The 14,461-nt window shown below is 34.5% G+C and overlaps 1 pseudogene; it reads left to right on the plus strand.

Moving 5' to 3' along the window:
• The first annotated feature begins 7,192 nt into the window (after positions 1-7,192).
• Positions 7,193-8,138, plus strand: LOC101431924 (olfactory receptor 5P76-like; annotated as a pseudogene).
• Positions 8,139-14,461: the final 6,323 nt, after the last annotated feature.

Genomic DNA, 14,461 nt, shown 5'->3' on the forward strand with positions numbered 1-14,461 from the left:
CTAAATATGGCTCTAGAAATTTTATAGTTTTGCCTCTTGAATTTATGTCTATGATACATTTTGAGTTAATTACCCTCCCCCAACCTTGTGGCTTTTTGCTTGCTGTCTGCTTTCTGTGCCCATTCACTGCATGCTCTTCTGCGTTTTTGCTTGTCTCCCTTTTGTTGCGTCACCTTGCTGAATTGGCTCTCCACAGCAATTGCCGGTTGGTGGCACTCTGTGGTGCCTGGGTTGGCAGCTCTCTGCAGCATACGGGCGATCCTGCCTTCACAAGGAGGCCCCAGGACACAAACCTAGGGCCTCCCGTATGGTAGATGGGAGCCCAACTGATTAAAACACAGCTGCTTCCTTTTGAGTTAATTTTTGAGTATCATATGGTAAAAGTTTTACTGTTCACTAGTTTCATATGTATCCATACACTGAAAACAATTCCTTTCCAATTTAATTACCTTTAACATTTGCCTAAAAACAATTTACCATAAAGAGTAGATCTATTTGTGGATTTTCTATTACTTTGATCTGTATGTCTATATTTCACCAACAACACTGTCTTGATTATTGTAGCTTTATTGGTAAGTATTGAAATCATGCAGTAGGAATCTCCCAACTTTGTTCTTCCTTTCCAAAACTGCTTTCACTATTTCATAGATTGTACATAAACATACATTTTAGAACCAGATTTTTAAAAAGTCCTATTAGAATTTTTTATTGAAATTTTAAAATTTTAATTGCCTTTTTTTAAAGATACATAGATTATAAAAACCTATTAGAATTTAATCCAAATTGCATGGTTTAATAAATAAATTTTTAGAGAATCAATGTAGAGTCTTCCAACTCAGAATGTTAAATCTCTGTGTAGTGACTTAGTTTTCTTTAATTCCTCTCAGTAAAGTTATGTAATTTTTAATCAGGTCTTGAAGAGCTTTTCTTAAATTAAATGCTAAATATTTCATAAGTTTTGACATATTGCAAATGTATATTTTCTGTTTTCATATCGTCTTGTTTACTGCTAGAACATAAATATGAAATTGACTTTTGTACATTAACCTTGCATCCAAGATCCTTACTAAAGTGTTTCCAGTGTATACTTCATAGATCTCCTAGAATATTCTGCTTGAAAAATTATGTTGTCTTCAAATGGAGGCAGTTTTTCTTCTTCCTGCTTCATTTTTATGTTTTTATTTCAATGTCAGGGGCTTCCAACAAACCTGAATAAAAGTGTTTGGAGTGTGCTTCTACGTTTCACAAAAGTAGAGGGAATCGTTCAATATTTCAACATTTTAATTATAAAGTTTAATGATAAAGCTTTTTCAAAGACACTCTTTTCAGGTATGTTAATTTCTCCATCCTCTCCTTCCCTTTTTTTTAGATTATATCAATGTTTTTTTTTTTTACTTATAATTTAATTTATCCATTAACAAAATGCATCAACACTGAAATATCTCTTTATGGTTCCTCAACATTATAGTACATGTCACTCAATTTTCATGGTAACATGTTAATATTAATATTTTATCAATGTATATTTAGGGTTCCTAGAACCTTTTATGTTTAATTTCACTTCCCACCTTAATGCAGTTATTGTCATATGTGTTACATGTATATAAAGGCAGTGTTATTAGTTTTGCTATAGGGCATCATCATATATCCTGTCACTTTGCTGAAGTCATTTATTAGTCATAGTAGCTTTATTGTGGATTTTTTTTGGGATTTTCTAGGTTATGATCATATCAATTAATAATGAAAGTTATATTTCCTTTCATATTTGGGTGGCTTTTATTTCTTCATTGGCTTTGGATTAGGGTGATGTTGGCTTCATAAAATTAGTTTGGTAGATTTCCCTCCTGTTTAGTTTTTTGGGAGAGTCTGAGGAAGATTGTCATTATAACTTCTTTGAATGATTGGTAGAATTCATCTGTGAAACCATCAGGTCCTGGGTTTTTTATTTTGGGGAGGTTTTTGATGCCTGTTTCAATTTCTTTGAATGTGATTGGCTTTTTGAGGTCTTCTGTTTCTTTTGGGTCAATGTAGATCATTCATGTGTTTCTAGGAATTTGTCTATTTCACCAAAGTTTTCTAGTTTATTGGCATACAATTGTTCATGGTAACTTCTGATTTCTTTTATTTCTGAATGGTCAGTCAGTGGAAATTTCCTTCTTCCTTTTTAAGATCAGTGAAAATGCTTTGTATAATTTCATTCTTCTTAAATTTATTGGGATCTGATATATGGCCCAATATATGGTCTATCCTGGAGAAAGACCAATGAGCTCTTGAGAAGAATGTATATCCTGCAGTTTTGGAGTGTATGGTTTTCTAAATGTCTGTTAGGTCTAGTTCATTTATCACATAATGCAAGTTCTGTGTTTCCTTATTTATTCTCTGCCCAGATGTTCTATCCAATTCTAAGAGTGATGGATTGAAGTCTCCAACTATTATTGTAGAAATGTTTATTCTCCCAGTGGTAAATAGGATCACTTGAAGATTTTTTTTTTAATTAAGTTGTGGCTCAACTCAATGAGGTTGGAGCTTAATCTGGGTTACTGGAATTCTTTATAAACAGGAGAAATCCAGACATAGTGATGCAAAAACATGAGGAGAAGCCAGAAGCAGAAGCTCAGCAAGAACCTGGAAGAGAAAGAGAGGATATCGTATCTGAGAGGAAATTCAAAGAATCCCTAGGATTGCTGACGAGCCAGTCCCAGAATGCCACAGTCTCTGGGGAGAAAGTAAACCTGGCCAATATCTAGCTTGTGGACTTCCTCTAACCCCAAACCGTGAGCCAATACAAACCTGTTGTTTAAGCCAATCCATTATATGGTATTTGTGGTTGCAACTCAGAAAAACAGACAATTTCATTTCTTGTTTTCTTCATTTATTCCCGCAAATCAGAGTTTATCGTTCTTCCTTTAATATCCTGCTGCTTCAATCAGCTGAGCAAATCACAATTCACCTTAAGAAATGTTCAGTTTTGTCTTCTTTTTTATAGCAAAAATTTGGCTGTGAAACTCTTTGAGACATAATAAACAACACACAAAACCTCCTGAAAATATTATTGCTGTATACTCAGACTTAAGCCCAAAATACTACCCTGTCACAGTTCTTGAATGTGGTGAAGCCCTTCTTTCCCAGGAGATATTACATAGGTTTCTCATTGACTAATCCAGTAGAAAGTAAAACAATACCTTGTTCCAGACACCCTGCTGACTTTATCTTCTCTTGTGAGAATCACCTGAATAAGGTAGTATTACCTGTCACTTATACAACAAAATTTTGAATTAATCCCTCTCCAAATTTATTTATATGTAAATACTTGATTGAGAATCACACCAAAATAAGCCTATGTGACAAATGTAATATCCATTATATGCAATTATCAACACCATAAATAAAAATGTTATGCTATTATGATAATAAAACAAGTTCTGGAAAAAAAGGATTCAGTGCTATATTGGTAAATGACATTAATTCTTTTACTGCTCTCATTTTAATGATTTTCTATCAAATTATGGGACTCACTCAGAGTTTCTGGGCTATTCTCAATATTAACATTCATTTTAGGTATTAAAAATCCACACCACATTAAAATCAAATCTAATATCTATTCAAATTTTAAAATTTCCTCTTAACTCCCATTTTCAGTGCCCAATTTGCATCTGATTCAGGTTAGAAACTCTATAAGAAGGGAGTGCTGTAGTGTATGCTTAGCATTTCCAGGAATTCCTCATCTTCATATTATCTTGCCTTATTCTCCTAAGCTGCCTTTGGCTCTTCTTGTGCTATAGTAGTAGAAGGGACAAAAGATAAACATCAGGGAAGACTGTACTTGACTAGAGATCCAGTCACCTTCTCAGTGTTAGGCCCTTTCAGGTGTTAAAGAGACCCCAGTCTCTGTGTCATTCATAATCTAGGACTTACACAACAAATTCTGAAGGTTTCTCAGACATATTTATTGTCTTGTAATTGGAGGTGGAGAGGAGACTGCATCTCTATTTTAGTTTAGTTTGAGTTTCCCAGAGGATAGAAGCTGAGACAATGATTTAGCTGCAGGTAGTTCATTTGGGAGATGATCCTAGGAGTAAGGGATGAAGAAGAAGAGAGAGTGAGACAGACAAGGAGGAAAAGGCAATACAAAGCGTGTGTGAAAGAGGTCATTGGGAGAGCATCAGTGGCTTGATTCCACTGGGACATGTGAGAAGCAGAAATTGACTTCCAAAATTGTTCTTATGAAGGACAGGAGAAGGATGTTTGTATTGAAAATTTTTATTTAAAATTTAACTTTACATCAAGTTCTACCTCATATTACCCAGGGTACCTAAAGGTGTAGCTTATAGACATCAATGCAAAATACATATCAATGAACACATATTGAATGGATAAAGATAAGGTGACTTTTATCTGAAGTTTAGTACTGAGAATTCTGTAATTAGAAATTTCAAAGAAAACTGGGAACTTGTATTTAGTTATAATATAATCTGTTATAGTATGATTCCCAAAAATTATTAGATGAAAGTTATAGAACTATGCAGTAATGCCTAGATAGAAATAAAAGTATAAATTGACCGCCTGAGACTTGACAAAATCCTTAAAGACTAGTCATGTTTGTGAGACTTGAATTACTAAATATCCACTTGAGAATGTAATAATTATCCATGGTGCTTTTGATTTCACATTATAATCTCTAGAGTTTTCATAGATTATTCTCAAAGACAAACAATAAAGGGAGATGGCTATAAAACCTCAGTAATTTTGGATTTATTATTATTATTAGAAGATGAATAGATTTTATTACAAGAGGTAAGAGTCTGGCTTTTGTGAATGATAATGATATACTGTTTTTTTCATTTATTATTTGGGATCACTTTACTTTCTAAGGGTGGCTCTGTATTCAAAAGCTATAGAACATGGAAGATGTGACCACACAATCAGCTGGTAAGTATTTGGGTTAATTTACACTGCTTCCACAATCTGTCATGTGAATAAACAGGCATAATCCAAGTTACCAGATTCCTTATTTACTTACCCATTGCACCACACACTCATATGGTCTTTCAACACTATGTAAACTCTCATAGACTCTAACATCTAAGAAGTTCATCCAACAAATTTTACCCATAAGCTACTTATACTCCAATGTCCTCCAACTCAAGGATAAGCAAAGGTTAGCAAGCAATGTTAATTATGGCCTATAAGCCTTGGGCAGGCAGCTGCCCCAGACACACATGTGATGTGATGCCTACAAAGAGCACTCAGTTATAACGCTAATAAGAGTTGCAACACCTACTTTCCCATTCGTTGGACTTACCCAGGTCAACTAACAGGGAGATGTAGATAGTCAACCACCACACCAGGGAACCGAGAAAGTCTACAACTGCAAGCAGGAGATTCCCATCCATCGGCCATGTGAGATCTAAGCCCTCTCTTGATTTAGAGGTTGAGTGGACATGGCCATCCCAAGATCCTCAGGATGGAAGAATAAAGTATGGATTAGAGTGGACTTACTGATATTCTACTATAGAATTATTGTTATTCTAGCAATGGAAAAAAGTATGTCATTGATGTGGAAACAGTGGCCTTGGGATTTGCTGAGGGCACGGAGAGGGAGGAAGAGTTGGGACATTTTTGGGACTTGGTGTTGTTCTGAATGATATTGCAGGGATGGATGCAGGACATTATATATCCTGTCATAACCCACTGAATGGACTGGGAGAGAGTGTAAACTACAATGTAAACTATAATCCATGCTGTGTAGCAGTACTCCAAAATGTATTCATCAAATACAATGAATATGTCACACTGATGAAAGAGGTTGTTGATGTGGGAGGAATGGGGTGTAGGGGGGTATATGGGAACCTCATATTTTTTAACGTAACTTTGTATGTTCTACGTATCTTTAAAAAAGATAATAAAAAAATAAAGTCACTAGCTTTGAGATGCTCTGGAGATTTATTGTTAGTTCATACCTTTGAAGAAAAACTTGCTTCTTTTATGGTTCTGAAATCTCTTGCTTCATAAGTAATAAGACCTCCTGGACAAGCTCAGAATATAAAGCCAGAAAATGTGGAGATGAGGGATACCTGGCCACTAGTTTGGTAATCCTGAGCACATTTCTTAACATTTTATGCTACACTTTATTTATTCAACTATGCATTATGTCAAAAATAGTATTATTCCATTCTCTAATGCTCTGTTTAGAAACACTGATACAAAAGAAAAGTATTTGCTTTATTTGAATAAATTTACTTTAATTACATACTAAATATCAAAAATTTTTGCATAATGATTATATTGCTATTTTAATCTACTTGACAAATGTTAAATATGTTAAAAATGTAAATACTAAAAAGTAGTCAATATAATTATGATAAGTGGCCACATGTATAACCTTATTCTGAAATTCTTTTCTGGCTTAGTATCAAGAATAACTATATTTCCTCTTTTAAAAAAATGGTCTTCTTTAACTGATACACATTGTGAGATATGTAATTTTTAGGCATTTCTTTTATATATTAGCTGCCAGAAAACTTAAAGGCTAATCTGGTGTGTACTCAGTATTAAGTATATTGGCCTTTATGTTAAGTATTATTTAACTTTATTTATAGCATATTTACTAAAGAAATGGTCTGTAGTCAAGCTACCCAAAGTTCATATTCTAATTCACAACTTGATGCATGACCTTGTGCAAGTTATATAATCTCTTTTAGACTCCATTTCCTCCTCTTAAAATGATAATGAATTTATTCAATTTTATTAAATGGAAAAAAGTACTATACATATAAAAATTTTAGCCCTATGTTTATCATTTAGTAACTACATAAAAAATGTTTACTGTTTTTTAAGTCTTCATTATATAACTATATATATTTTACATATATTTTATATATTAATTATTTTGCTAACCTCAGTCTTTTTTTATTTTCCTCCATCTTATATCTTATTTTCTGGTTCTAAAGGACTTAAAGTGCATTTTTGAAAAAATATGATATGAAAAGAAAAACATTATTCAAAGGAATATATCTGGTGTTGCTGTAAAAAACAATTTTGAAAATAGAGATACTCTCATTGTTTGATGCACTAATGGTTTTTTAAATAAAGACGACCTATTTATATATAAAAATATGAAAGCATCAAATTCATAACATCTTTTATATCATTTTTTTCATCACAGGCTTTCTTTGATACCAGTGACACTGTCATGGAATCCCTGACAGATGGGAACTACACTGCAGTGACAGGATTCATTCTACTGGGTTTAACAGTTGATCCAAAACTTCAGGTTATCCTCTTCATGGTCATCTTATGCATCTACCTGGTGACCATATCTGGGAATCTCAGCACAATCATTCTTATCAGAATCTCTTCTCAGCTCCATCATCCTATGTATTTATTCCTGAGTCACTTGGCTTTTGCTGACATAGGCTATTCATCTTCTGTCACTCCCAATATGCTTCTTAACTTCCTGGTGAATGAAAATACCATCTCCTATTTTGGATGTGCCATCCAGCTTGGTTCAGCTGTCTTCTTTGGGACAGCTGAGTGCTTCCTTCTGGCTGCTATGGCCTATGATCGCTTCGTGGCAATCTGCAACCCACTGCTTTATTCAACCAAAATGTCCACAAAAGTCTGTGTCCAGTTACTCTCTGTGGCTTACATAGGCGGTTTTCTTGATGCTTCCTCCTTTACTCTTTCCTTCTTTTCTTTATTTTTCTGTGGACCAAATCGAGTCAATCACTTTTTCTGTGATTTCGCACCTTTAGTTAAACTTTCCTGTTCTGATACTAGTATCTCTGCTGTTGTTCCCTCATTTTCTGCTGGGTTTGCTATTTTGAGCACAGCTATTCTCATCACCATCTCCTAAGTCTACATCCTTGTCACCATCCTGAAGATGTTACTCCTCTGAGGGACGCCACAAGGCCGTCCCCACCTGCGCCTCCCACCTCACTGCGGTCAGTCTATTCTATGGGACCGTTACATTCATTTATGTGATGCCCAAGTCCAGCTACTCAACTGACCAGAACAAGGTGGTGTCTGTGTTCTACATGGTGGTGATCCCCATGCTGAACCCTCTCATCTACAGTCTCAGGAATAAGGAGATTAAGGGGGCTCTGAAGAGAGAACTTGGAAAGAAAATATGTTCTTAATTAAACTTTTAATTTTGTTGTGTTGCCATAATAACATAAATATAAGAAATGAAAATAATAACATAAATATAAGAAATGAATTTTCAAAACATCTGTATATCATTATCTAGTGTGGAACTACTAATAAATTTAGGGTAGATTTTCTAATATCAAATAATAAATCAGAAGCTGACTGTGATTTACTTTAATGAAATGAAGTGGAAATTTTAATCAAGAACCAGAAATTGCTTCACATGAAAAAATACTTGTTGAAAATCCCTTTAAAGTTTATATTTATGTATTTTTGAGAAATAGTTCTTAGCCTTAAGTTAAGTTACTGTACCTTTATAGGTTTAAGAGTGTGTGCATTTTGATTAGCAATTGAAATGAGTCTTATAGCTATGATTATATCTGGTTTGTAATGCCAGACAATAAAATTCCTATAGATTGCTTGACTTTAGAACGACTATCTGTTGGTAATGGGCATTGTACACCAAAAAATTCTGGTTTGTGTTTCTACCCTGTGACATTGGTATTAGATAAAGGAGTTCCCAAGGGAAGGAGAGGATGAAATCCCTGTCAATGCCATGAATTCCCCAGTCATGTCAGAAGAGATGACTTCCTCTACTGAGAATGACTAGGTTTCTTGAATCCATCATGAACTCAGTGGAACAAAAACAATAACAATTTCCAGAAGGAGAATACAGTTTACTGACAGTGAGTAACAGGCCCTGGACTGACTTATTCATGGTTAGGCCACATCTTGTTCAGGAAAGTCCACGATACTGGGCTGCTTCTCTCCTGAAACAGTTATTTGTCCTGGATAGGCTAAGTTGTTTACTACATGTTGACAACTACCACATTAATTTTTTCCTTGTCCCTCTTTAGTGTTTCCAGTACAATGTTCATTCTTTTTGCATATAAAAATATATGGCACTGTGGCAGTAATCATTTCGGTTATTCATTTGTCTTTCATTCATTCAAAAATTATATTATTTTTAAAATTCCAGGCACTTTCCTAGGTGATTAGAAATGTGATAAACAGATGTCTGCCCTTACAAAATTTATCTTCTAGCTTAAGTGACAGACAAAAACCTAACAAGTAAGTTATACAGTCTACTAGAAGGTGACGAGTACTATGCATAAAGAAAAAGCAGGATAAGTAAGGTATAAAAATGTACCAGAGTTATAGTTAGACAATTAATACAGTTTTGTCAAAATAATTACTTTTGTTTGCTTTCATATGAACTTGAACAGACAACTCTGAAATTATTTCGAAATTCAAAAACTCTGGGTGTCCAAAGAAGACTTCTTTTATCAGATGTCTATTAGATATGAAAATTTATGTTAAAACAGCAATTAAGAAATTATGGATATGGTACAAATCCAGATAAATAGTCAGGTAGAATAGACTAGAGAAACCAGGACCAAACCCATACTTATACTGCTGCTCAATGTGTGGTAAAGGTAGAACTACGTTTTAACATGATCCTGGAATAATTACATGAGCATTTGGAAAAAAACATAATGACTCTCACCTCGCAGTATATGTAGAAATATTTCTAGATGAATTATAGTCCCAATAATGATAAAAAACAACAAATATTTAAAGGTACTCTAGGAGAAAATCTTATTGACCATAAGATAGATAAGTATATCTTACACCAAAAACCGGTACAGTATGTCTGATTAAATCTGTTAATACATTTAATTATATTCAAATGAATAATTTCAATTTATCAAATGACATTATTATGAAAGTAAAAAAGTAGGAGAGTGACAGAAAATGTTAGTCATAAATAATTACAAAATACCTCAAATAGGTAATGTATGAAAATTCATTCCTATCAACAGGAAGAAGGGCAACCTGAAAGAAAAAAGTTATGTATAAGTATTTCACAAGAGGATAATTCATTTGGTCAATAAACATGATACTACAGGGAATGTAAATTAAAAGCTCAACTAAAAGAGTTTTATCTACTGAAAATTGTGGTCTAAAGTGGTCAACAATTATAAAAACAAAAAAAAATTTTTTTAAATAGCAGAAGAACCTGGATAGCAATCAAAACTAGGCAGAGACCTCAGAACTGTTTTTACTTGAATACTGAAATGGTAATGGATACGATTTGTGTGTTTGTAGTGTTTTTTCCTGAGAGCACTCCCCAAATCCCACAAAGCAAATGACAACTAAAATCACAGCTTTGTAAGCTGTTGCTTGAAGAAGAGTTCAGTTATGACAGCGTGTTGGGAAATTCAGACAGCATATCCTAAGAAAGAGAAAGATGCAAAAAGAATGGAAGCCTAAAATCTGAGTATAAACTCTGCCCAATTCCCTGGCTTATCACAAAATTATGCAACCTTGGGATAGCCTAAAAAGGCCTGAGAAAACAGCTGAGGAACATGAGAGAGAAATCAAACAATGAAAGACAGGATTGCATAAGATAAGTTTATGAATCTACTGCTCTTTTGACTAAATTAATCCCTGGACCCAAGCATAACATGGGATGCAGACAGGGTGAAATATTAGCAGCTTAATGAGTCAGAGGACAAGGCTTAGGAGCTGGAAGTTTGGTGGGTCCCTGGAATCAGGGAAAACAGTAGAGAAAATGATCCCACCAAACTGCAAACATCCTAACAAACTGAAGTGCATCTGGAGCTGAAAGATATTTTCTAGAGACCAAGTCACAGAGATGGTTTAGTTTAAGTACAGAAAAGCTTGTTGTCCCCAACAACATAAAACCAAAAATGTTCAGAAAAATGCAAGTGTACAATCAATGGTATTTGGTATTATTCCAGAGTACAATTATTATCTGTAATATTTAATTTGCAACCAAAAAATTACTAGAAATCCTAAAAGAACCATGAAAAGATGGGGATATAATATCATACTCCACCGTTAGGAAGATTCAACATAATAATGATGACAATTCCCAATACATTAATCTCCAGCATTAATATAATTCCAAATAAAATGTCAAATGGATTTTTTAAAAGAAAATTCTAAAATTTATATGGAAGCAGGAACTCTGGGAAATATGGTGGATTGAATACATGTATCCAATATTACTCCCTCCCAAAAGCCACTAAAATGCCTGAAAACAGATTTTAAATGTTAAGATATTTTATTTATTGAAGTATAGTTACACAAAGTAAAATGCATAACTCATGAATCTTAGGTGTATAATCTGGAGGGTTGATAAATGTGTATACTCAAGTAACCAAAACTAACCAAGATGAAGGAAAACATCATCACTCAAGAAAGAGCCTTCATCCTTATATGTGTTTTTAAATTTTTAAAAATCAGTTTTATTGATACCTATTAATAAAGGATACAATCTATCCAAAGTGTACAATCAATGGTATTTGATATAATCACATAGTTGTGCATTCACCAATTTAATCATTATTTTCATTATTCCAATATTAATGCTAACAATAAACAAACAAAAAAACCCAGACAAACAAAAAACTGTACCATTTGATAGTTACCTCTCCAACTCTCTAAGGTTTCACTGCCACACATAGCTATTTCAAAATAAGTATGAATTTATTTTGTATGTTCCTATTTTTCTTTTCTTGGGCATTTTTTTTCAATTTTATTGATACGTATTAATGAAGTGTAAATCTATCCAAAGAGAACAATCAGTGCTATTTGGCATAATCACATATTTGTGCATTTATCACTCCAGTCACTCACAGAACACTTTCATTATTCCAGTAATAATGATAAACAAAAAACCAACAAAACTCATCACCTTTCTCTCTATGCCTTGTCTGGCATACCAGCTGTTATTCTTTTTCATCTGTGTTGTCATATGCTTCATGACTTCATTCTTCTTACTGCTGCATAATATTCCATCGTGTATATACACCACAATTTGTTTATCCACTCATCAGTTGATGGACATCTATGTTGTTTCCAACTTTTGGTAATTGCGAATAATGCTGTTATGTACATTAGTGTTCAGATGTCTGTTTGTGTTGCTACTCTCAGTTCTTCTGGGTATATACCTGGTAATGGTATTGACAGGTCAAATGGCAAGTCTATATTCAGCTTCCTTAGGAACTGCCAAATGATACTCCATAGTGTCTGTATCAGTCTACATTCTTACCAACAGTGAATACGTGTTCTTATCTCTCTGCATCCTCTCCAGCTTTTACAGTTTTCCAACTTTTTAATAGCAGCCAGTCTATTAGGTGTGAAATGATATGTCATTATAGTTTTTATTTGCATTTCTCTAATCCCTAGTAATGTTGAATGTTATTTCAGGTGTTTCTTTGCCATTTGTATTTCTTCTTTGGACAATTGTCTTTTCAAGTCTTTCACCCAGTTTTTAAATAGGTAATTTGTCTTTATTGTTGAGTTGTATGATCTCTTTATATATCATAAATATTAAACCTTTATAGGATATGTGATTGTCAAATATTTGCTCCCATTGAGTTGGCTGCCTTTTCAACCTTCTGACAAAGTCCTTTGAGGTGCAAAAGTGTTTAATTCTGAGGAGGTCCCATTCATCTAGTTTTGTTATTGTTGGTCTTGCTTTGGGTGTAAAGTTTAAGAAACTATTGTGTGCCATAAGATGTTTTCCTACATTTTCTTCTAGGAGTTTTATGGTTGTTGCTTTTATGTTTAATGTCCTTGATCCATTTTGAGTTAATTTTTGTATAAGGTGTAAGATAGGGGTCTTTCTTTCCTTTGGATATATATCCAGTTCTCTCAGCACCATTTGTTGAATAGACTCTTCTGGGCCAGCAGGGAGGGGTTGGCCACCTTGCCAAAAATCACTTCACTATGGATGTGATGGTCTATTTCTCAGTTCTTGATTTGATTCCTTTTGTCAATATGTCAGTCTTTATGCCAGTACTACACAGTTTTTACCACTCTTTTAAAGTTTGTGAGAGACCTCCAACTTCATGCTTCTGTTTTATGACCTTTCTGGCTATCACGGACCCTTACCCTTCCAAATAAATTTGATAATTGATTTTTCCACTTCAGCAAAAAAGGCTGTAGGATTTTTATTGGGATTGCATTGCATTTGTAAATTAATTTCTGTAGAATTATCATTTTAACGATATTTCGTCTCCCAATTCATGAACATGGAATGTCCGTACATTTATTTGAGTCTTCTCCAGTTTTTTAAAGCAATGTTTTGTAGTTTTCTGAATATAGGTCTCTTATGTCCTTTTTAAGTTTATTCCTAAATATTTGATTGCTTTAGTTCTCTTGTAAATGGATTTTTTTCTGATTTCCTACTCAGATTTCTTATCTGTAGTGTATGGAAATGCTATTGATTTTTGAGTGTTCTTTTTCTATCCTGCCACTCTGCAGAACTCATCTATTCTAGTAGCTCTGTTGTGGGTTTTTCAGGAGATTCTAGATATAGGATCATATCGTAGGTGACTAGTGAAACTTTTACTTCTTCTTTTCCTATTTGGGTGCCTTTTATTTATTCATTTATCTATTTTAAGTTTATTTTCTTTATTTTTAAAAGACACTTGGATTACATAAATGTTGCATAAAAAATATGTGGATTCCCATATGCCCTGCTTTCCCCACCCCCCACAATTAAACTCATAGACACCGTCCTTCATTAGTGTGATACATTTATTGCAATTGAGAAACACATTTTGGGGCATTGCCACTGAGCATGGATTATACTTTACATTGTAGTTTACACTCTCTCCCACACAATTTTTTTTTTAAAAGATTTATTTTTATTTATTTAATTCCCTTCCCCTCCCCTGGTTGTCTGTTTTCTGTGTCTTTTTGCTGCGTCTTGTTTCTTTGTCCGCTTCTGTCAGCGGCACAGGAAGTGTGGGTGGCACCATTCCTCGACAGGCTGCTCCTTCCTTCGCGCTGGGCGGCTCTCCTTACGGGGTGCACTCCTTGCGCGTGGGGCTCCCCTACGCCAGGGACACCCCTGCGTGGAATGGCACTCCTTGCGCGCATCAGCACTGCGCATGGGCCAGCTCCACACGGGTCAAGGTGGCCCGGGGTTTGAACCGTGGACCTCCCATGTGGTAGACGGACGCCCTAACCACTGGGCCAAAGTCCGTTTCCTCTCCCACACAATTATGTAAGTTATGGGAAGATATATATTGGCCTATATCTGTCATTACAATATCATTCAGGATGATTCCCAAGTCCCAAAAATGCCCCTATATTACACCTTTTTTCCCCCTCTCCTTGCCCTCAGAGCATCCAGGGGCCACTGCCTTCCCTTTAATGTTGTAATTTCTTCCCATTGCTGGTATCACAATAAGTCTATAGTAGAATACCAGTAAATCTACATTAGTCTGTAATTTGTTCCCCAATCCTGAGCATTCTGGGATGTTGATGCCCA

Source organism: Dasypus novemcinctus, chromosome 10 (genome assembly GCF_030445035.2).
Source record: "Dasypus novemcinctus isolate mDasNov1 chromosome 10, mDasNov1.1.hap2, whole genome shotgun sequence".
Taxonomy (NCBI): domain Eukaryota; kingdom Metazoa; phylum Chordata; class Mammalia; order Cingulata; family Dasypodidae; genus Dasypus; species Dasypus novemcinctus.